We start from the raw sequence: 24,657 nt of genomic DNA, 5'->3' as shown, positions 1-24,657 counted from the left end.
GGAGGGAGGGAGGAGGGAGGGAGGGAGGGAGGGAGGGAGGGAGGGAGGGAGGAGGGAGGGAGGGAGGGAGGGAGGGAGGGAAGGAGGGAGGGCAGAGACACAACTGTCCCAAATACAGGATTCCCAATAAGTATCAAGGTCAGGACCATAGTGTGTCTATTTCTGTAACTTTTGTTGATTTTGTTTGTTTGTTTGTTTGTTTTTAAAATGGGGTCTTTCCTGTAACCCTTAGCTGACTCTGGATTTGCAATCCTATGCTGAAATTATGGCTGCAAACCAGCATGTTTGGCCTGTTCTTATTTTGAATATGCATATAGTTTCCTGCAAACAAGTGGTGCTTAATAAATATTTGCTGATGTGCATGCCTTATGGGGAGACAGATACCAAAATGAGGCACGGAGCCATTGGGAAGACACTGTTCTTTGGGTGGGGAGATGGTCAGGCTTAGACAGACGGCTGCATACTGTTCACATCACTGAATCGGTGGTAATCAATAAAAATGACAGATTGACCTCATGGAGATTGCACAAATCACCATTGGTTCCACACTTTTGTGTAGCACATGAGAGTCTTGGTCCCCAGATCGGGAAGGTTAGTCACTTGCAGGTTTTTAGGGTTTGGGTTTGGTGTTTTTCGAGAAATGAGGGTCCTAAGAATTAAGTTTGGGGTCAGCAGCAGACCTGTCACTGGTACCTCTGTGTGTATGCTGGGGGCACGGGCATGGGGGAGGGGAGGGGCTTTCCTCGACATCCTGCTGTCCTACAGTGGCTCACAGTCACTAGGCAAGTGTCCACACCATCAAGCCACCCACCTGGCTTCTATAATACACTTACTTAGGCCAAGAGCCAAAAGCTCAGCCTGAGGACAGCTGCAGACAAACCAACACAGTCATGGGTACTGAGGGAGCCTTGAGCTAGCCTGTCCCAAGCAGGGGCCAGGGTGGGGTGAGCGACAATGGCAGCACCGGCCCCTGCTCAAACCCTCAGCTCACAGACAGCTCTGAGGTGCCATGAGGAGGTAATGATGCTGAGACGGCCACCTGGGTCACCCCCGAAGGCTATCTGAGCCACTCTCCCTCTGGGCTCTCTTAAATTTAAATATCCCAGCTCATCTTGATTACACGAGAGGAGGTGGCCCAGACACCAGCCCCAGCTCTGTCACTGCCTCTCTGTGGCCCCAGGATGGGTCTTGGGTCTGTTTTGACCTGCTTCCATCTACATGACTTGGAACTTTTGGTTCTGCCCTCAATAGTGATAATGACTAAAGGGTTCCAGAGCCTTGGCAGGATTCTGCCTCAGTACCCGCTAGCTGTGTGACTTTGGACAAAGTACACAACCTCTCTGTGCATCCCATCTCTCATCTGGTGGAAAATAGATAACACTGTAGGTTTTATGTCCTGAGGTTGTTATAAGGTACCAGTGAGGCTAAGTATTGGATGTGGCACACAGTACCTAATAAATATTTCTTCACATTACCACCAGCTCTGACACCGTATAAGCTCATGTCACAACTGGTCACTCATAGGCCTATGACATTTGCTCCCCTAGAACAGGGGCCACTGAGGCACCAGGGCCTGGAACTGCACATGGCACTAAGCCTGTCAAATAAATAAATAAATAGCCTCTTGGTGTTTTAAAATACTTGAACTAGTTGGGCGGTGGTGGCACACACCTTTAATCCCAGCACTAGGGAAGCAGAGACAGGTGGATCTCTGTGAGTTTGAGACCAGCCTGGTCTACAAGAGCTAATTCCAGGACAGCCTCCAAAACCACAGAGAAACCCTGCCTTAAAAAAAAACACTTTAACTACTTGGTAACATTTGCAATTGGGTGGGTTTATCATTTTTAAGTTTGTTTTTCTGTATGCTTTGGAAGAATGTTGGGGAGGAGGTCCCAGCAGCCTAAGAGATGCCCTGTCAGCTGCTTGGTAGCCGAGGCAGATGGCGGCAGCAGTGCCCCCTTTTGGCATGGTGAGCTCATAGAGTATGGCCCACACCTGCCCAGCATCCTGAATCCTGTGTGCACCTAAAGGTTACCCCCTTAGGCCAGTGCTGAACACAAGAGAAGCCACATACGGGGAGAGTTGCCATTTGCCTGGCCCCATGCATCTACCCACAATGACTTCTCTAGAACCCCAAGGCCTGCTCCAGCCCCAAGTCCAGTAGGGAAGGAGGGAGGGCCTTCTGATCTGCCAAGTGGCCCAAAGACACCTCAGCACTCAAGCCATGACACACCAGACCTCTGCCCAAGATGACAGCCCCCCCCAAAGCTCCAAGAGGCCTCTCAGCTTCCCAGGCCACCTAATATCCTGCTTGGAAACTCCTGTCGTAGCTTGCTTTCTACTGCTGTGATGAACACCATGACCAAAAGCAACTTGGGAAGGAAGGGTTTGCTCCATGTTGTAGCTTGTAGTACATCCTGAAGGGAAGTCATGGAGAAACCTGGAGGCAGGAACTAAAGCAGAGGCCATGGAGGGGCGCCGCTTTCTGGCTTGCTTACAAGTTACCGGGACGAGATGCCACTGGAGAGTCAGCACTCAGGGTTCCACATTGAGATGCGCTATCAATGTCATCCACTAACTTCCCATGAAAAGAGAGTATCACAAATTTGACATGGTGATTATTTGTGGAAACGGTAACATCTGGGGAGCGTGTGGATGTAAAATTCACTAACTTTGCTTGCTTCTTTCTTTCTTTTGAGGCAGGATCTTAAGTATCTCAGGCTAGCCTTGAATGCACTGGATATCGAAGGGTGTTCTTGAATTTCAGATCTCCTTGCATGTACCTCGTAAGTGCTGAGATTACAGGTGTGAGCCACCATGCTTAGCTTATGTGGTACTGAGGATAAAAACCACACGCCTTAATCCCAGCACTCAGGAGGCAGGGGCAGGTGGATCTCTGTGAGTTCCAGGCCAGCCTGGTCTACAGAGCGGGTGCCAGGACAGCCAGAGTTGTTACAAGAAAATCGTGTTTTGAAAAACCAACAGCAAGAAAAACAAAAATCCTGCACTATACCCACTGAGTCAGATCCCTAGCCCCTCTTTTAAACTTTGTTAAAGTGGTAGTGGACAGTGGACAGAGGCTCCAGTGACCTGTGCTAGCTTTCTGTCACGCAGGGGTACTGTGGGTATTCAGCTAGAGGCCTCAGAAATTAGATAGAGCTGGCATGTGCTCGGAACTAGCTGGTGGGCTGAACGGATGCCTCCCAACCATGAGTGTGGGGACCTCCAGAACCCCAGAGGGCAGTTTGGAAGCTCCCGCTGGCTTTCCAGATGAAGCCCACCATTGCATCTGTCACTAAGACACATCCCAGATCCTGTAGTAGGGCAAAGGGGTCTTAGAGTCTTGTGTCACTGACTCTCTCCACACATGACCTCAGAACTCTCCTGGCCATGGTAAAAAGGGGGAGGCACCATCTTCCCAGAGTCAGGGCATCCTGGGGGCTCACGATGAAGACCTATGCAAGTCTGGGGCAGGATGGATACCACCTCTCTCTCTGAGGGCAAAGGACAGAAAAAAATAGATGAGCCAAAAAGACTCGCTTGGGCTTGGACTGTCCCCAGGGAAAGACAGACTCCCATACCGACAGGTGAGTCAAAGCCCACATCCCTGAGGATGTGGCACAGGTGGACCCAGACTGTGTCTTTGCTGCCCCCTTTGTTTCCCTTCTCCCCCCCTCCCCTGCCTATGTGCCTTCCTCTGCCTCCTCCTCTCTAGCTTTCACTAGCTCCCAAATTACAGCGTTCTTTCAGAAACAATCAAGGTAGTACACTGGCCCTTGTCACAAATGGCATCTCAGGTCCTCTCCAAATGGAAAATGGCCTTTAAGGAGGAAGGCAACATAGTTAACAGCATGCCCGAGGGGCAGTGTGTGTGTGTGTGTGTGTGAGAGAGAGAGAGAGAGAGAGAGAGAGAGAGAGAGAGAGAGAGAGAGAGAGAGCAGGGGAAGTACCAGAAGAGGTGAGTACAAGGCTAACACCTCCAGTCTCTCAAAGTGATGAGAAGCTCTGGGGAGCTGTGATACACGGCCCAGACCCCCTGGGGGCCACTGGGATAAAGAGAAACAGATCTCAGTTGGCCACTGGTCAAGCTCATTTTCATATAAAGGCCTCAATCTTACCACCTATAAAACGGTAAGATCAGCTGGTGCCCAGAATGTTTCAGCTCTTCAGTGCAGGGCATAAAGGCATGAAGCAGGCATGCTGGGGAGCTGAGAGCTGCAGGTTAACTCCCATCAAATAGGGAGCTTCAGGCCCAGGGTGAAGTCACAGAGTTGGGACTTCCAGAAGGGTGCAGGATAGGCTAGGAAGGGCCTGAAGGCATTGGACCTCTATCTGGGTTTACAAAGGTGTTACACAGATCCACCTGTGAAAGCTGCCATTGCTATTGTGGACAGGCTGACCTCCAAGCAAAGATTCTGCTTTAAAGAACAGTTCAAGAAGCAAGGCCCCAGGGGCATACCCCTATAACTCCAGCAGGAAAAAAAGTGGAGGCAGAAAAACTCAAGGACAGCCTGGGATACATAGTTTCAGAGCAGCCTGTCTAGGGACTGGGTAGTGGCAACTCTTAACTCCTACCCATTGTCCTCTGCTACACACAGATACAATGTTACCTCACCTCTCACCTCTTACCCATCATCCTCAGCTACACAAATACAATGTTATTGGTTCTAATCAGAGCACCAAAGGGCTAGACTTTAATGTGAAACTGCAGGATCTAATTTGAAAAGTGTAAGTCCAAGTGAAAAACTATGACACCACACACACACAAGTACACACACACACCTTCGGGGACAACTCAATTCATGAGCTTCTCAGGTCCTCAAGCTCTGAAAGTCAATGGCCATCTTACCCACAGTCAAGTCACATCAAAGGGGCTATAAAGAAACTGCTCTTCCCATGTACATCAGAGGCCAGACTTCTCATAGTCTTGGCACCTCATTGATGCTCACAGGAAATCTACAGGCAGATGGGAATGATTCCCACTGTGCAGATGAGAAAGCAAGGCCTGAGCAATGTTAAGAGCCATACCAGGCTCTTGAGAACGAAGGGGTATAGATAGCATTGTCTCAACTTAGTCCCTAAAATTCATGCAGGGTGTGCATTTTCATCATCATCATCCCAACCCACACTTGGGCGGGGCTCAGAATATATACAAATATGAATGCCAGACTTGATCTGCACAACACAGCCCAAGGCCACATGCCTTGTGCTGAGCAAGACAGAATCCAGGAGCAAAGAGCTGAGGCCCATCTGTAGGGACCACAGGAGGAGCAGCAGTGCCCGCCCCACTCCACAGGGCTGAGCCAGATCAGATTCCATAGTGAAAGCCTAGAAGCCAGCTCCTTGTGGCTACTTCTTAAATATGCCAGCCTCTCACTGACACTGGGGGGGGTGAGTGGGGGGGTTGTGGGAGAGGTGAGGGTAGAAGGGAGTAGTATGTATTCTCTGCCCTATAGGACTCCACAAGGCTACTTCCATAGCAAATTCAAATGAATATGGTCCACAAATAGCCTCGTGTTTTCTGGATTAACTTTTTGTAGGAAATATACATATGTATATGTATTTCCCTACTGCTGCAGACTTTCAGATTAAGTCCTAGAAATTTCCAGTTCCTTGGGTGCACCTTTTGTGTCCTAGTCATGGTTTTCCCAGGGGAGCCCTTATACAGCTGCCTCTTGCCTGGTGGGTTCTTTTCCCTTTTTCTCTCCAGACAGAATAGCCTGTAGCCCAGCTGAGCTCAAATTCCTATGTAACTGGGGATGGCCTTGAACTCCTGATCCTCCTGCCTTCACCTCCTGAGTGCTGGGATTACAGATGTGTGCCACCATGTCTTCTACAGTGCTGGGGGTCAAACCCAGGGCCTCGTGCCTGCTAGGCAAGCACTCTACCAACTGGGATATATATATATACACATATATAAATATATATACATATATACATATATATCTTCAGTTAGCTGTTCTTTTTTAATGGGTCCTGTGCTCTACAGTCTCCATCACTCCCTATTGTATCATACTTTGCTTTACTTTGTTTTTAAGTGTATTTTTTAATGTTTTTACATTTATTTATTTAGTGTGAGAGTTCGTGTGTGTGTGTGTGTGTGTGTGTGTGTGTGTAGTCATACTTATGCATGCATGCAACAACTTTCATGTGTGGTTCTCTCCTTCCGCCTTGCGGGTTCCAACAGGTTTGTCAGCAAGCACCTTTGTCCCCAGAGCCGTCTCACGAGCCTCTTTGTTTTGTGTGTCTGAAATAGGAACATTCTATGCAAGCTGCCCATTCTTGGCCTGACACTTGCAATCTCCTAGCCTCACCCCCTACACATACACACACACACACACACACACACACACACACACACACACACACACACAAGAACTGGGATTACAAGCATTTGTAACACCATGCTGTTCCCCACACTACTCACATCTGCATCCTAGACCCTCGAAGTATGTGAGCTGAAGAACACGCACCCACATCCAGCAGACAGGCACCATTAGCCACGTATCGCAAAAGAAGCTAACACAGTCAAAACCCAGTTACAGACCCAGCAAACACAAAGGAGAGAGGAGGCTGCAGGACAATAGGTTCAGTCGGTACCCGGCAGATGCACCCCATACTACTGGTCACTCACCCTCTGAGCAGCAGCCCTGGGGGCGGGGATAGAGGAAAGGCAGAGCCTGGGCTCTCATGAGGAAACCACAGAACCAGAGACCAGAGCAATACAGGCCAGTGGGAAGCTTCAAGAAAGGGCAGTAAGAGAGGGGGACAGAGGAAGGGAGGGAGAAAGGGAGAGAGGTGTGGCCTGGAAAGGCAGTGTAACTCCCACTCACAGCGACTTCAACTCAGGAAGGCTTCTGGAGTAGGAGGCACCTGCAAAGTCAGAACCACCCACGAGACCTTCAGAAGCATGGCCTCTTCCACCGAAAGCAAAATGCTCCCATCCTGAATTGTTCCATGCTGTGGAGTCCACCTTGACCTTGCTCACAAATAGGGTTGACCCAATGCCAAGAGTAGCCAGATTCCAGACTCAAAAAACAAAAAGATTGTTTAAAAACACCTATAAGTGAATAAGAAACAAAAGTTCCAAGGCAATAGAGTTCATTTTTAAAACCACCTTTACACACCAGAGAATTGAATCTCTTCAACATGAGAGCCCAAGAACAGTGTAAGCCCACCAGGCAGGACAATCTGGATTCAGCTGCCTTTGAGATGGACGAGGAATCGCCAGCACCTTATCAACCTGCTCTGTGACTGTGCCTGTTGGTGACCTCCAAGCCACCTACGCAATGGCAGAGCTGCACTCCTCCAGGCAGATAGCAGCATAGCAAGGACAGGGCTGAGGGGCATATGATGACCTTCCACATGTGACACCATGGGCCTTACCAGGTCTTTGACCCCATGCTACCATGCCAACCATCAGCCTTGTAGCTCCGGGCCAGGGACCTTGCCTAGGGCAGTAGAAGTGGGATGCCAAAGCCAGGTAGAGGAAAAGCCTGGCCTGCATCCTTCCCTCGGTACACTTCCCATGATGGGCACTTGAGCAGCCCCTTCCCTGTGGTCACTCACTGAGAAGCACTAGTTGAGACTGGAGACAGCGGCTCAGTTCCTTCTTTCTAGGACAGCATCCACCCACCCCAGATACCTTGGAGGTAGAGACCGTGCATCCAGTTTCCTGAAATCTGCCCACCTCCTCCTGGCCCCCGCAAACATACAGCAATGTATTGTGCTGCACAGAGAGTCAGACGGCCCTCTGCATCTGTTCAAAGCCCTCCAAACACAGACATGCTTGTAGCATCTGCAGGTACAACCCAGGGGCTGCCCAACCCAAACACAGGTGAACAGGGCAGGGCTCCATCCCCATTTCAGTTGTGTGTTCTCGAAGGTGCTGCGCACCAAAGCACAAACTTAACAGCATGCTAACCACTCAAGGAGCTTAGAGAATCCAAGGCCTGATGTGGGGAGGTTGGGGTGGAGTCCAGAAGAGCTGCAGTTCTAACAAGCTCTCCTGATACAGATGCTGGCCCAGGGGCTACGCTTGAGTATTGTTTTTTTTTTCTTTTTTGGGGGCCTTCACCTCCTAGGTGAAGCATGTTGAATCTGCACTTGAGCAAAGTAGCCTTTATAATGCTGAATTGGGAAAAATGAAGCGCACGAGGTGTCATGACAGGTAAGGTGGCTTGTGGGGAAGGGAAGCTGTGAGGTTGCCCCAACTGTCAATGGCTATAACCTCCACGCAGGCATTTATTGAGCAGCTGTGAGGGGCCCAGCTGATGGAGCTGGGGAAAACAGGGACAGAGGTGGCTATGGGGCCCCAGGCAAAGTCAAAACGTCAGCTCCGGGCCACCACCCTTCATGCCTCCAGCACTTGGGTAACAGCTCGGTTCACACCAGTGACTTGGTAGTGCCTTTGTAGAACACCAGGTGCTCTCTCTGCCAGGTGGGCCTCTGCTATTCCTAGGGCCAAGGCGCCCCTCACCCACCCCTCCTTGGTAGAGTGACATCTGGTCCTACCACCCCCATAGGTGCTGGCCGCATTGCGCCTACCCCTGCACCAGGAGCCAAGCGTTCCTTCCAGCAACTTCTGCCACAGTGGGCTGACTCATCACCACCTCGCACCTGGCCCCAACCATGCTCCACAAGCCCACCCCCACTCACAGCATGATTCTTCTCGGGGCAAAGATCTGGCTCTTGCAGGCCCGCAAATAACCCTCATGCCCCTCCAGGCTTTTTCAAAATCCAGATTGGGGTGGCAGGCACTTGCTAAGGGGCTGGGTGAGGAGACAGGGTCAAGGTCTGTTATGGATGAGTCGGCCAAGTGTGCAGAATGGGCGTGTCCGCTTTCCGGAGTGTGTGGACATGTTACTACTCCTGCAAGGCTAATTCCTACCAAGGTGTGACCACACCAGGGCTGGGGCCGGGGTCGCAGTGGCCAAGGGCACCAGATTTCCGCTTGCCTCTTGGAGGCAGTGAGTCTCCGTGCTAGCTCTGGGCAAGAAGGACTGAGTGCCCGCCAGGCAGCCAGCAGGCCACCACCCTAGAATGCGCGGGATCTGCATGATAACCGGCCTGACCTGCGGGGACAACAGGGACACTGCTCCGGGGACCAGCTCTGGGGACAAATAGTACATTGTCCAAAGCCGAGCAGCCCCGGGGCCAGGGAAGCGAAGCGGCTCCCAGCGCTGCTAGGGACGCTTCTGCCTAGAGCCACCAGTACTAGGAAGGTGGCAGGAGTCCCCTGGGGTCTCTCTGTGGGCCTGGGAAGGTGAGTGGGGAGGAGGTCTACGTGACTTGATTCCTCCAGCGCGCTGCCCACCCTGAGTTGAAAGTGCCACACCCCACCTCCCCATTCCAAATAGGGACCCTGAGGTCAGAGGGGACAGGATGGTTCCCAACATCTTCTTTCATCCTATCTAGACCCAGACCCTCTCGGATGCGTGAAGAGCCGAAGCCAGCGAATGTCGCGGTCCCAGGAACAGGGCTCCGGGTGGCGCGCGTCTTGCTACGGCCAACAAGCAGGGAATTGGAGTTCCCGGGAATCAAAGTTGCCGCGCGTCCGGCCGCGGGCTGGAACCGAGCGCGAGACATAGGGAAGACCCAGGCGTCCGCCGCGCGACGGCCACCCCGGAAACCAGTGACTCTGCCGGCTGCGCTCGCAGCCCCACAGCACTAACTTTGGTGGCAGGCAAAGGACTTGGGGGAAGGCGAGGGGATCGGGGAGGGAAGGGCAGCGCTAGGCTCCCGGTACCGTGTGCGCAGGTGGAGCGGCGTTGCGCCGCGCCTCGGAATCTGCTCGCCACCGGCTCGGCCCCCAAGGGCCACCTGCTCCAGTCCTGGCCACCGCCGCGTCTCGCTGCTGGTGCGAAGGCCGCTCCGGGATCCACTCGGGCCGCCCGGTCCCCGTAAGCTGCTCGCTGGCTGCAACTTCAGACACGCAGCGAGCTCGGAAGAGGCTCGCCCAACACGGCCAGGGACACGGTGCCAACGCTCTCCATCCCCCAGGCCCGCTCCTTCTTACGCAGCTCAGTGCCCGGCAGCCGTGGGACCTGTTCCCGGGCGGTGCATCGTGTCTTGCTCGGAGCCGCAGCCGCCGCTCAAGTCCGCGATCAACTTTCCCTCGCTCCTCCGCCCCGCGCGGCCCCGCGCCAGTCCCCGCCTCCTGACGCGCCGCGCTCCCCTCGCCGCGCCCGAGCTCCGCCCGCCCGCGTCCGCACGCCGCACCTTGCTCCCCGGACCTCTATCCCCGCCGCCGCACGCCGGGGCAGCGGTCCCGACCCCAGCCAGGAGCCCAAATGGGAAGGTGCCTGCTCCCGCTGAGCTGTCCTCTGTGGATGCCATAGCAGCAGCTGCTATGGTAGCCGGTGGAACTCCCCAAGGGGCAGCGGGGAGCCCACAGAACCACAGAAGCTGGCCTTGGGGGTGTGCCCGAGCTGGGTCTGGGGGTTCTGCAATCTCGCAAAGGCCTGGGACACAACCATAGCCTCCCTGCCTGCTCCCAGCAAAGGCCTGGGGCTGCCACGCTCGCGGAAAGCTGGAATGTTAGCCCGCACCATCTGTTGGCTTTAAGCGCCCCCTTTCTGCTCCCGGAGTCGCTAAAAGGTTCCTCTGGCTCTTGGTGCTGCGCTGGCCACCTCCGAGCTCCCATCATGTGCCCCTCTGGCTCTGCCACTGAGACTGCCCCTGATGTTAGAAACTAGGGGTCCTGAGTCGGAGATACCCTGGAGGTCCCCCAGGCACTCACACCCATGAGAGATACCCCTCTGTAGCAACCCTGATTGAAGGAAGGTTTCCCGCCTTATTGAAAGCCTAGAAGACAGCCCTCGGAGGCTGTTGGACAGCTAGCGAGCTGAATTGACTGGTAAGTCGGAGGTCTTTATTCCCCCAGCTAAATGCACCTGTCCTTCGTCCCTGGTCCCTCGACAGGCCAGCTTATCAGCACTGGATGCCTGGAGCCAGGGTCTAGGTCCGGACTTTCTGAGCCTCAGTTTATTTCCCCTTCAGCACAGCTTTTGGCTGGGTCCTGAGGTTAGCCCAGGTTTCATGGCAGAGAGGCTGCTTTGGGAAGGCTGGGGATTTGCCAGGAGATGGAGACAGGAATTGCACCATAGTAACTCTGAGTGCCAGTCCTTTAGCATTCATTCACTCACTCATTCATTCATTCATTCTGACTTCCATGTGCTGGTTTCTGGAAATAAGGTGAGTATGGCCCTACGCCTCAGTGAAAACCTCTAAAGGGGAACCCCGTTCCGGGAAGCACATAAACAGACAGCATTACAGCCAGAATCCCCACACCTCCTCGACTCTCCCAAAGGGTCAAGGAGAAGGCCCAGGAAGCAGCCCCAGGTGCTCACTGGATAAGCCTGCACGAAGGAGCCAGTCAACACGTGCAAGGCAGAAAGCAGAGAAAGGCACGAGAAACGGCCGTGCAAGCACCTGTGGTGGGAAAGCGCCGCTGTACAGAGGAAGGCCAGAGACACTGGTACAGAGAGCAGTGAGGGTCCGCACATGGTGAAAGCAGAGGCTATGTGGTGGGCATGCCGGCCTTCATCTGGGGCCCCGTTGTTCTGCAGTAATGTGGGTCAAGTCTTTGTGGGTGCTGGGCTAGTGATCTGCCACTAGGCTGTGTCCCCCAACAAAGCAGATCCCTTGCAGGGGACGGGAGTGTAAGTTCTGATCCAGCTTGTAGCTGGGAAAAGGGAGTGACTGCTTTACTAACGATGCTCACCAGGGTTGAGCAGTGGCTGAGTGATGAAGAGCACTTGCTGCTCCTTCAGATGGCCAGTGTTCTGTCCCCACCACCCACATCAGACACTGGATGACGCACAGCCTCCTGTAACTCCAGCTCCAGGAGATCCAGTGCCCTCTTCTAACATGCCCAAGCCCACACACACACACACACACACACACACACACACACACACACACACACACACACAAATAACCATAGCCGTCAAATGCTGTAACCCCACATGTTCTAGCACAAGGATCAAATGGCTACCCACTGGCCCAGTCTGTCCCATGACTTTGTTTAGTAAGTTTTATTAACACTAACACTCAAGGAATATGCAGACAAACCTCTTTGTTTGGGACTCCATTCATGCTACATGTGACTGGCAAACCCAAACCCCTGGCTCTCCAGATCCTAAATACATACATAAAATAACAATGCTCAGGTGTCTGAGAACACATGTATATGCACACGAATGCATACACACACAACTGAAGGCTGACCGAGGCTGTGACGGGGTGAGTGGGGGGGATGAATGACAACAAGGACTGGTTCTGGCTCCTGAGGGGACTTTCAGGAGGCTGCCCCTCTGGGGAGGAGAGCAGGAGCCCCCTCCCCACGAGCTACAGTGGGCATGGGGAGGGCAGTCAGTGCATTGACAGAGTAGAGCCAGGCAAGCCACAGGGTAGCTAAGCTGGGGCAATGCTCTTGAGTGTCCTGGAGCCTCAACTTTAGATGAGTCAGGGGACCTGGGCTCCAATGTCTGATCAGCTGGATGCTGTGAGGCGGAACATTGGACCTTAGTGACCTCGTGCCTTCATTCATAAAACGGACCTACCTCCACACACCTAAACCTTTCTGGTTTGCTGCCATCTTATTTGTGGCACTGAGGAGTAAACCTAGGCCTTGCATGTGCTAGGTGGGTGCTCTGTCTGAGCTATGCCCTGAGCCCCTTGGTTATCTTTTTCAACTGTGACTTCCAAAACTGTCTGTGCAAATAAAGCATGATAGAGCTCCAGGGAACCATCACCTTCTCAGAAGTTGGACACCAGGCTTCTGCTCATAAGGCTCTTTGGCACCTACCTTTATTTCCCAAGCAATCATCATGTGCTCACCCTATGCCTGAAACGAGGCTGTGAGTCAGGGTGTGGTCAGCCTACAGTCTAGTCTGGAGTATGTAACAGACTAGGAGCAAACATTTGTCCCATGGTGGAAGATCTGGGAACTCAAAGGGCTAAGGAGATAGTGTTGAGTTCAGTGGTGGTGAGAAGCACTTCGGGCGCTGGCCTAGAGGAGGGGAAGTAGGGAAGAGGGGAAGCCTGCCCAGCTGGGTGTGGTGACACCTACAGCCCCAGCACTCAGGAGGCTGAAGCAGGAGGATTATGGGTTGAGCACAGCCTGGAAAGGTGTTCTGGTGGCAGGGACATCGCGTGCAGAGGGCTGGAGGTGAGCATATGGGCTTGCCAGGATGTGATGGAGTGAGCGACATCTTGACGTTCTTAGGATGACACAGCCAAAGGTAGGCCGAGGTGTTTGTGGGGGACTCAAAGCTGGGGAGGAGTACTCAGCACAAGCACCCTGGCCAGTGTGGCCCAGTGACCTGGCCGCTCTGTCTTTAAAATTCAAGTGAAGAAAAAAGGCAAAAGGGCCATGCCGGTTGCTTCACACCTGGATACCTTGCCCAGGCTTCTCCTGTAGCCATCTCTCTCATCGGCATCTGTCTCTGAGCCAGACAGGATGTGCACTGCTCCCGGTGGCCCTGGCTGCCTTCCTGGAGAGAGGGACATATTCCATCCAGATGTGTTTTCTTTTATTGGGGAATCAAAAGCAGGGTCTCTACATACTACATGCAACATATATGTGCTACCTACCACTGAGCTACATCCTCAGCTTACTGCAGTGTGTGTGCCTCTCATACACACCAAGTGCCCAGATGGCTTGCTGCCACTTGAGCATGAGGTAAGGAAGAGAGAGAGAAGGGGGGGAGGCAAAGAGGAAGGAGTGGGAATGGGCACAAGGGGGAGGGGCAGAAAGGAGAGAGGAGCGGAGCAGGGGAGGGGAGGAGAGAAAAGCCAGGAGACAGAAGGAATGAGCAACGAAGGAAAGGGAGGAGGGAGGATGGAGAGGGCGTGGTGAGTGTGAGAGAGGACAGGGAAAGGGGGCTGGAGTGAGGATGAAGAGAGTGGGAAGGAAGGGGAGGGAGAGACAGGGAAGGAGGAGAGAAAGGAACAGGAGAGACCCTGGATGGAGAAAGGGGGAGCTGAAATCTGTTCTTCTAGTCCATTGAGTCTCCGGGGTTGGATGGGATGGGACCTTGCCGTGCTGGCCTTCAAAGACCTTTGGTGCCACACAGCTGCCCCTGGAGGAGGACAGAGTAAGGGAAGCAAAGCCCACTAGTCTACCACACGGTGGGCCTGGGCCTTGGCCATCTTGCCTGACAATGGACACAGGAGCCCCCTGACCACTACCCTAGGCTGTCACTCAGGTAAATGCGAAGACCTACATGGAAACTCTCTGTAAACAAAATTCCCACAGCCTCCTTTGTCACTACTTCCCTTTCTGCCTCCCCACAGACACTGCTTTCTGTCCCTCCTCTTACTATCATTCCTCAGCTGGCAAGACCCCATTTGCTGCTTCCTGTTGGGTCCCCAGACTGTGTCCCTCTCCCGGGGCTCCTGCCACCATAAAGCAGACACGTGTGTGTGCCTGTGCTGGCTTTGTGGGCCCACAGAGCCGGGCGCAGCTGGAGCAACTGAGCTCTCGAAGAAGCAAGCTTGGGAGGGTGCCACAGAAGGCGGGGCACCCAGCTGCAGCACACTGGACCCCCCAGGAGGCTCCTGAGATGTGGAGTTCCCCGGGACCAACCCTGGAGGGTCCCCATCCACTCTGTGACCTCCGAGTTGGGCTCTTTCCCCCACATTCTGCCCCACTCCTGTTCGCCGGCCCATCATTTATTTATAAGGTGTTCATAGCGAAATGAATGACAAAAAGTTAGAAGCTAATTAAAGCTGGCACGGATTGGCACACGAGGCCATGAATTATTCATGGGCACAGAGTGGCGCTTGGTGGCTAGGACTGGCACCAAGTGCCCCGGGCACTCATAGAAAGGAGTGGGTCTGGGGCCCCCAGCTCCACCGTGGCTGGTTCACACATAATTCTTCTCAGAGGGTTTTGAAACCCAGACCTGTGCCCCTGCCAGAAGTAGCTGGAACCCTTATTCCCATCCCTCCACCCCAGAGGGTTCCTTGTCTGTCTGTGCCCAGCCCAGCACTCCATGCTGGGAGAGACATCAACACCAAGAACACAGGCCAGACTCACTCTGAGGAAGCCCACGTGTGCCTAGTTCTGCAAGCCCAGGACCACAGCCACCTCCATGCAATGGGGGAAAGCTGATACAATTAAGGCTGGGATGGATGGATGAAGGGTTGAGCTGTGGCCAGCTAATTACTGACAGGGCATCAGAATGAAAGACCCTACTCACGGCCATGAACTCCATCCCAAACCCCAGGATGTACTCACAGGTTGGGAACCTGAGGCCCAGAGAGGGACAGGCTCTACACCAAGTCACACAGCAAGTAACGGTAATGATGCTAGGATTGAGAACAGATTTTGTGCCGGGCATGGCTCCCAGTGCTGTGTGTGGATTTTCTCATTCAGTTCTTACCAGACAAGGACACTGATAGATGAGGGAATGGGACAGCATAGGAACGGGAAAGCAGCTTACGGGGGAGGCTGCGGAGATGATGGAAGTCCCAGTCCCATTTACACAACCCTGGGGCCGTCTGACTCCAGGCTCTTCCCCTATGGGTCATGGTCCTCACTTCATTGGTTTTCAGACATTCCTGAAGGTGGGATAGAGGGGTTGCCATAGGAACAGAACTTCAGATCCAGTCATCCTGTGCTGCCTTCTCCACATTCCTGAAAGCTCCCCCAGGAAAGACCCTGGGATGGGGAGGATGGATTCGGACCCTCAGAGCCCTGGATGGGAGCTCTTGTTCCAGCCTAGGATTCTGACTTGGAATGCACAGCCTAATAAAATGGAGATGATGACCGTAGAGCCTGGGGTTGGGATGGGCTATAATGACATTTTTCGTTGTTGTGACAATTCCAAACTAGAAGGCGGGGTTTATGTCAGCTGGCAGGTTGAAGGCACAGTCCACCACGCTGAGACAGTCATGGCATCGGGAAGATGAGGCGGAGGGCTGTGCTGCATCCCCAGTGAAGAAGCAGGAAGATGCATGCTGGAGCTCCACTCACTGTCGCCTTTCCGTGGTCCAGGACTCCAGCCCGTGAGATGGTGCCGTTCACAGTCAGAGTGGACCTCCCACCTCAATCAGCCTCACCTGGAGACTCCCTCTTTACATGGAGATGTGTTTCCTTGGTGATTTTAGACTCCGTCGAGGTGACGATCGAAATTACCCACCACAGATGGTGTGATGGGTTTGCTTTGAATCACAGCTTTGACTCTTTCTTCACTTTTACCTCTCTGCCTCAGTCTGCCCGTCTGTAAAATGGTGACATGGCAGCAGACTGGATATAAGGATGGGTGGAACTTGGGGTACAAAGTGGTATTCAGCATACATAGCAAGGGCTCATGAAACTGTAACCATGACCACCAGCTGTCTTGGGACGGGGGAACTTTGCACATTCTGGTCCCCAGGGGTATGACACAGAGAAGCCTGTGCACTGTGGACAGGTCAGGAAAGAACAGGTCTATCAGCTGCCAAGCTCGGGCCTGCCTCCTTGTCTCTTTACACGCAGGAGACAGGAATATGTTTCCACACTAACCCTTCAGGCCACATACACAAACAGCTGTTCTCAAACGAGTGTGCTCCTTTCCAAAGAACGCTCTATGTGCATGTGGAAATGTTCAGTGTTTAGCTGGGAGCAGGGACTGGAGAGAGGCGGCATCGATCATGGAGCACGTCTGTCCTTTTGACTTTTGAACCATGTGAATGACTCGGATTTGAAAATAAATATAAAGGGTATGCTTCAGGCAGAAGGAAAGTGGTCCAGATGGAAGCATGGATGCTCAAAAGGGAAACGGGAGTAACACGGAGAAGCTGGTGAACGCAAATGATCTCTGGTGCAGCAAACATGAAAACTAATATTTAAAATCGAGAACCTGAGGTCAAGTGACCATAGGATGTGAGTCGGGAAGAGAGTGCAAGATTTGGGGTGTTTTGAGGTTTCTGCAATGCCTAAGATGTTGGTTTAAAAAAAAAAAGGTATGATCCCACTAGTAACTCAAGGATTCTCTTGTTTCTTGCTCTCCCTGAGGGGACAGTAATTCAAAGGATTGCTAAGCAGCCTGCAGAGGGGAAGTGGAACCATGAAGGGCTTACACACACGCACACTCACACACACTCACACATGCATGCACACACGCACACACACACGTATGCACACACATACATGAGCATGTGCTTAAATTTTAAAGAATGACTGTTTATAAATATAGTCATATTGTACACATCATTCTAGAACTAGTGTTTGCTTTGTTTGGCTTTTTTTCCTCTCAAAAAATGTACTATGGCTTTGTCCCCAAAGTCACACAGAGAATCTGTCCCTCTCGGTGTGTGTGTGTGTGTGTGTGTGTGTGTGTGTGTGTGTGTGTGTGTGTGTAAGCACTTCATGATCCCACTCCTACTCTGCCTCCCATTTACCTGGGCCAGAGCTGCTCCCGCATATCTCCCAACCAGCTTCCAGGAGGTTTAATACTGCAAGAGGACACATCACGGCCACTAAGGAGCGTGAGTGGGGTCCTAGAGAGTGGTAGCAGCAGGAGCGTGAGGCTAGGTAGTGATGCCCAGTATCTTCCCTGGACCACTGTCCTCTTCTCCCTGGATACCAGTGAGGTCCGTGCAGGTGAGCAGGAGAGGTCGGGCACGGTGGGTAAGCACAGATAGGTGGGCCACCATTGTGGGGAGACAAAGACAGGAACAGCCAGCAGCTAAGCAGATATGACATCTGTCCATGGAGACCACCCTGACAGGTCTGGCTATTCTCTTGATTCTCTGGATATAAATCAGGAAAGGATTGTGTAGCAAGGACTGGCTGTGATCTCAGCTACTCAAGAGGCTGAGGCAGGAGAATCAGAGTCCAAAATGACCTAGGCAACTCAAAACAAGTTGAGGTTGTAGCTTGTTGGTAAGCCCTGAGCTCAATCCCCAATACAGAAAAAAAAAACCCTGTTTGTCTTAATTATATAAGCCACCCATGGCCAAGAACCAGGAGGTACCTGTGACCCCCAAAACTTCTAGAGATTCTCCCCAGAGCCTGCCAGCTCTTTGCTGCCGAAGCCAAGTAAAGTGGCTTTGGGGGGTTGGGAGAAGCTGTTGTCCAGAGGCACGGGGAAAACTTACATACCACCTGATGCAGGAAGGCTGTCTTGTGGAGGTGAGGAGATTCCCGCAGGCTCCCAGTCCCGGTGGGCATCCAGATCAGCAGTGCAGGGTGCCACCTTGAGGCTGAGTGCTGCACAGCACCACCACCCCTGGAGGCTGGTGAAGAGCTGACTTTTAAGGGAAGTCCCATAGGAGCAAAGGAGTCCCATAGAAACCAGGACCTGGTGTCCTCAACACCATCTGTCCTTCACCCTCTTCCCTAGTCACCAGGCTCCCTGATTCCAGCCACACTGGCTCTTTCCCTAGTCCTGTCTCTAAATAAGAAGTAAGAATCACCTAAGGTTTAAGCACTCATTTGGGGACTGGCTGTCTGGACGCTTAGATTTCTTCACTCTCTGCCCAGCCACTAGCTAGCTGTGTAGCTCTGGGCAAGTTGAAGCCCTTCTCTGGGCTTCGACTATTCCTCTTGTTGCATTGTCTGGCAGGTCTGACTTTAAACTGCAGCCGTGCCTCAGCTGCGCATCTAGAAAATGGATCGATTACTTACTTACTTTCCCCATCGACCAACCAAGAACGTGGTCCCTGAGGATTCCTCTAAGAAAGCTCCCGACAGCTCATACTCTGACTGTAGCCCCATACCATCCAGGAGCTCTGGTTGATGGGACAGTGTTCCCCTGAGGCCCAGCAAGTGTTTAGGGGAGACCTCCTTCCCCTCCTAGAGTCCCCTCTTACCTCACATTGATGCCTTGTGGACATGGTAAGTGCACATCTCCTAGGATTTGCAGTCTGCAACTGCGGCAGCTGGTGGTGACCACCCCCATTGAAATTCTGGGAATTAGAAGCAGATGCCCTGAGCTCCAGTCAATTCTGGACCCAAGGAGAGGAAGGAGCAACCACAGACTCCCTGCAGCAGTAGAGGGTCAACTGAGGCAGGGGCCTACCTCTCCATCCCCAGAGACATGCAATCTGGCATGGGGACAGCTCCAGCTTTGGGTCTCTATAGGTGTTGTGTTTCCCTGCCTGAGCCTCAGCATCCTTATTTGTAAGCTGTGGGTATAACTCCTGGCTTGTTTCTCTGGCTGTGAGACAGAGGTCCTGAAAGTTTTCCATCGGTTGTGCAGTCCCGAGCTGAGGATGTAGCGGGTTGGTACAGCGCTTGCCTCGCACATATAGCTTGCCCAGATTCCATCCTCAGTGCCACATAAGCCTGAAATGCTGTCACACACCTGTAATCCCTGGGAAGCGATGGCAGGAGGATCAGGAGTCCAAAGACAGCCTCAGCTGCATAGTGAGTTTGAAGCCAGTCTGGACTATATGAGACCCTGTCTCAAAAACAAACCAATAAAAAAAGCCACCCCATTGAGACTGAGAGTTGTCTTGTACCTAATGCCTGCCCTTAGTGGGACCCTGGGCATAGGATGGGCAAGGATTATCTGATGAGGCTATCATAGGGGACACAATGGCATCTTACCTTCCAACACGTGCAGGGAAATGGGAAGAAGGAGCTGCTGCCTGGGTGAACAGCACCTCAGCCTCTTGCACCCTCATCTCCCTCCTTCTAAGAATGGCCACCGGCTTCCCTGGAGCCCTGCGTGGGGTGTGCACATCACACATGCACAGCATGTTGCCCAGCCCTTTTAGCAAACTCAGAGGTGGGCGTCATCTTCGTTTTATAAAAAATTGAGGCTCAGAAAATTAAGTGGAGGAAGCTGGATTCAAACCCAGCTGTGGGCTCGTTGGTTGCTAGGGGGCCATGCCTGGCCCTTCTCAGATTCCATCTGACTGAACCCCACCAGCACCTATGCCAGTTGGCTACTGCACCCCAAGTTTACAGGAGAGGAAACTGCGCTTCTGGAAGGGAAAGGAGGCTCCAGGTCCTTTTCCCGCCTTCCTCGTGGATGCCTTGGGAGTCAAACAGATTACAGTAATCAGCTAATGCCTGCGTGGGGCTCGGAGATGAAAAGCTCTCATTGAAAGTGCTAAGTACGATGATTAAGTGGGAAGGTGGAATTAGCCTCACAGAGGGAGCTGACTGCAGCCATGGGAGAGGATTAGCCGCTCACTGCTAGTTTGAGAAGATGCAGGTGGGCAGAGGAGGGGACAAGTTCATCTCCAGAATGAGAGACTCTGGGGACCTGGAACCAGTGGTGGACCCAAGTGTTGACAGGGGCAGCAGCTGTCACAGAGAGCAGGGTGGGTTCTTCATCCACTCCCTCACCTCCCTAGCCTGTAACTACTGCCGACTTAGTAGTTCTCTGCTAGGTACCGGAGACAGCCAAGACCAGCGCAGAAACTCTGGAGAGACTCCCAGCCTTGTGAAGGAGACAGACATTCTAATCTTATATCATGAAAGTGTTGCTCATTTTTTAACTTTTCTGACGGTATTATGAGCTTTTCGGTTCTTAAGGAAAATTATTGAGTCATTTCAGGGTTACAGCAAAACTGAAAGTACAGAGACTTACCAGTCTCTCCCGCTAGACCCCCCCCATGCCCACACACATGCCCACATGCCCACCTATCAATATCCACCATCAGGGTGACACATTGGCCACAGCTGATGGCGTTGTGATGACACATCATTATCACCCCAGTCCGTGGTTGACAGTTCTTGCACTCTGGGTGGTATATATATATATATTTTTTTTTTTTGGTTTTTCGAGACAGGGTTTCTCTGTATTGTTTTGGAGGCTGTCCTGGAACTCACTTTGTAGACCAGGCTGGCCTCGAACTCACAGAGATCCACCTGCCTCTGCCTCCCAAGTGCTGGGATTAAAGGCGTGCGCCATCAACGCCCGGCCACTCTGGGTGGTATATGTTCTGAGGGTTTAGACAAATGTATTTATGGCATGGATGTTAGAGCTTATTGTTACAAGACCTTATTTGTAAAGGTTATACATAGCAAAATATTCTATTAGCAAAAGAAGGAAGCCTCTATAGCAAGGGGTGGGCGTGCAAGGGTGAGACGCAACAGAATCAGCTGTTGGCCGAAGCTGGGTCACGGGTACGTGGAACTCACTACACTACCCAACTTTTTCTTTTGCAAATGCTTCAAGTCTTTCATGGCAAAAGTTTAACATGAAAACACCCAAATCTGCATGTGGTGGCATTTGCCTGCGATCCCAGCACCCAGGGAACTGAGGGAAGACGACTGATTGCCCATAGGTTATAACCAGCCTAGGTTATAATATGAGACTCTGTGCCACATATTTAAAAAAATAAATAAAAATTAAAAACAGAGGCAGGGCTGGGGATGCAGCTCGGTGGTAGAATGTTTTCCTAACACCCAAGGCCCTGGGTTCTAGCCTCAATACTGCAACAACAACTAAAACCTGCACACAGAGTCAAAGAAATAATTGTGGGCGTAGACAGTATCACAGAGGGACAGACAGCACCATGACAACCGTAGGGAGGCCTCTTCTCACCCAGGGCGCTAGGGTCAGCTTTTGACAAAGTGTGGCATTGGGTGTCCTAGTGTCGGCCGAAGTCTTTTTCTGTCTCTTGGCTCCCCCCAAGCACGGGCTGGTGACGTCCTGGAGGGAGGACCTACCTTTTGGGTGCCAGCAGCTGCCCAGGCAGACGCAAGTAGAACTGATTTCCCTCTTCACCTGAGTGATGGAGGGGCGCCTCAGCTGCCAGCCTCTTGCCAGACGCACCTATGAGGCTGTACACAACCAGTCTGCCACAAGCAACTATGACGAAGGCAGGAGGATTCCCCCATTACAGGAGAGAAAAATAGGAGTCTTATTTGTCTTGGCTCAAATGGAAAGAGTGAAAACAGCCACAAAATGACTCCCGGACCCTAAATTCAAAGGGGGAGCATATCCAGCCTGCTGCTCTAAAGTGTCCAGGGCAGAGAGTAATGCTCTCTTCCTGAATGCCTGAAATGCAGGCCTGGAGACGCCAGCATGGTATCTACCAAGTTCAGGAACCATTTACATGAACATGTGTGGTAGTTTGAATGTAATTGGCTCCCATAATCTCACAAAGAGTGCCACTATTAGGAGGTGGGCGCTTGTTGAGGGAAGTGTGTCGCTGTGGGAGCAGGCTTTGTGGTCTCATATATGTTCAACCTACAGCCCAGTGTCACAGTCCACTCCCTGTTGCCTTCTGATGAAGATGTAGTCAGTACCACAAGCCACCACGCTCCATGCGGTGGCGATAATGGACTGAACCTCTGACTATAAGTGAGACACCACAATTAAATGCTTTCTTCGTAAGAGTTGGTGTGGTTATGGTCTCTTCATAGCACTAGAAACCCTAAGACAACAGGTGTGCATGAAAAAAATCTATGTAACAAAATCTACTTTATAGTTTATCTTTAATAAGTAGAAAAGAACCATTTGCATTTATGAGTGAATATTTCTGCTTCATTGTCTTACTTACATGTACTTTTTATTAAAAAAACAAACAAACAAAACCAATGTCTATGGGCTAGAGGGATGGCTCAGTGGGAGCTTGCCACCAAGCCTGATACCCAGATTTGATCCCCAGGACCTAAATGGTAGAAGGAGAGTAATGTCACCTAAGATGTCCTCTGACCTGCACACACATGCAGTGATACATGCACATGCCCACCCCCCAGAATACATGTCAAAATCTCTATGAATCACTAACAGAGGATCAATATCACCTGTCACAAACAGAAAGTAGGAAACCTTGGGAAGACACATAACACTATCTTCAGTGTTCCCGTGGGCAAGATCTTGAACAAAGAAAACAGAAGCTGGTGAGTTAGTCAGTTAGAAAAATGTGTGTTGTGCAAGCTTGAGGACTCGAATTCAATCCTCAGAACCCATGTTTTTGTTTGTTGTTGTTGTTTTTAAGACAGGTGGTGGCACACACCTTTAATCCCAGTATTCAGGAGGCAGAGGCACATGGATCTCTGTGAGTTACCAGCCTGGTCTACAGAGCTAGTTCTAGGACAGCCTCCAAAGCCACAGAGAAACCCTGTCTCGAAAAACCAAAACAAACAAGCAAAAAGCTGGTATGACAGTACGTATTTATAATCCCAGCACTGGGGGAGGGTGGGGCAAAACAGGCAGATCCCAGGGACTAGCTAGCAGAATCATTGACCCCCAGGCCAATGAGAGACCCGCTCTCTCTCAGAGAAGTAGGGAGAGAACACAGAGTTTTAAGGAAGGGCCTGAAGACCTAGAGCAGGAAGCTGAACTTTTCTCCTGTGAGTAATTAGGATTCAGACATTGGGAAACCAGTCACGCTATGATTCTGGGTTTAAGTCTCAACTGGGAGTCACTTGGGCACAACAGACACTGACTTTCTGTGCAGAGATATAGTGGCCAGAATCACTGTTGGGGAATCCAGTTCTCGTGTCCAAGTTCCAGCTTTTCTGGTGGTCCTCTTAGGCCTGTGCATCTGGAAGGAACTAGTGAGTCCATCACAGACATCTCACTTAACCCTGTACCACTTTATTCTGCATCGGAGCCACCGCAGATCCTCAGAATTTGATGGCTAGATATTGTGGCTCGTGTCTGACATCCTCCAATCCTCACTTGGGAGGCTGAGGCAGGAGAGTTTCTATGAATTCCAGGCCAGCCTGGGCTAGAACAGGATGTTGTCTCAACAAACAAACTAGTATGTGACAGGCACCCAGAGCTGTCCACCTGCCTCTGCTGCATCCTCAAGGACCCAGGAAGGAAGTGGGAGCCACTGTTCTATCTCACTTTCTTGGGCAAGCCACTCAACTTCCAGGTCAGAGTGTGTGTTTCCAGAGGGGTGTCCAAAGACACTGGGGAAGGGTTTACACATGCAGTAAGATGTGGGTAATGGTGCTTGGACTGAGGAAGTGCAGGAGATCTAGGTTCTACTTAGGAGGGACCATACCACGTGTGATGAAGTCACTGGCTCACAACTTCCACCCCTCACTGAGCACTCACACCTCCCACAGTGGAGATGAGGGCCAGAGGGGAGGGGACCAGGTAGAACAACTTCTGCTTCCCTGATGCACACACAAATACCAGGATGACACCAGGGACTTTTCTCAGTGTCGTTGAACCTCCTGTGTCAACACAATAGAATTTTTATCCTCTTTCCATGAGTTAGCACAGATACACTAAAAGACAAAATGGCAGTCAGTCATCGCCAAGGGAGACCTACAGTCCCTGCCCACCATTGGCCTTGGATGTCTCTAGAGCAGACACATCCTATTGGTCCAGCCCCGGTTGGGAGTCGAACAACGGTGTCTCAGGGGTCACATATCAGATATCCTGCATCTCAGATATTTACATTAGGATTCATAACAGTAGCAAAATTACAGTTAAGAAGCAGCAATGAAAATAATTTTATGGTTGGGGATCACCATAACATGAAGAACTGTATTAAAGGATCACAGCGTTAGGAAGGTTGAGAACCACTGCCCCAGAGGAAAAGAAGTACTCAAGAAAGAGAAGAAAGGAGTTGCAAAAGTCTCTGCTAATCTCCTCTAATCCTGGCTACTCTATTTAATAAGGCCCAGCTTTGCACATATACAAAGACAGCAGAGAGGAAATAAGAGCTCTGCCTGCCTCCCAGGGAGAAGAACTTAAACTGATAGTAACCAGAAGATTTGCAGAATATAGACAAGAG

At 51.8% G+C, this 24,657-nt stretch overlaps 1 protein-coding gene across 1 annotated transcript in view; it reads right to left on the bottom strand.

The window, feature by feature from the left end:
* Cdh23 (cadherin related 23) overlaps window positions 1-10,097 on the bottom strand; it is a 365,574-nt gene extending 355,477 nt beyond the window's left edge. Inside the window, 1 exon segment of the mRNA XM_040732605.1 lies at window positions 9,749-10,097. The gene's annotated coding sequence lies outside the window, so the exon portion shown is untranslated.
* Window positions 10,098-24,657: the final 14,560 nt, after the last annotated feature.

The sequence above is a fragment of the Mesocricetus auratus genome, unplaced genomic scaffold (assembly GCF_017639785.1).
Source record: "Mesocricetus auratus isolate SY011 unplaced genomic scaffold, BCM_Maur_2.0 Super-Scaffold_100027, whole genome shotgun sequence".
Taxonomy (NCBI): domain Eukaryota; kingdom Metazoa; phylum Chordata; class Mammalia; order Rodentia; family Cricetidae; genus Mesocricetus; species Mesocricetus auratus.
The sequence above is the reverse complement of the archived record's forward strand: the minus strand, read 5'-3'. Positions and strand labels throughout refer to the sequence as shown.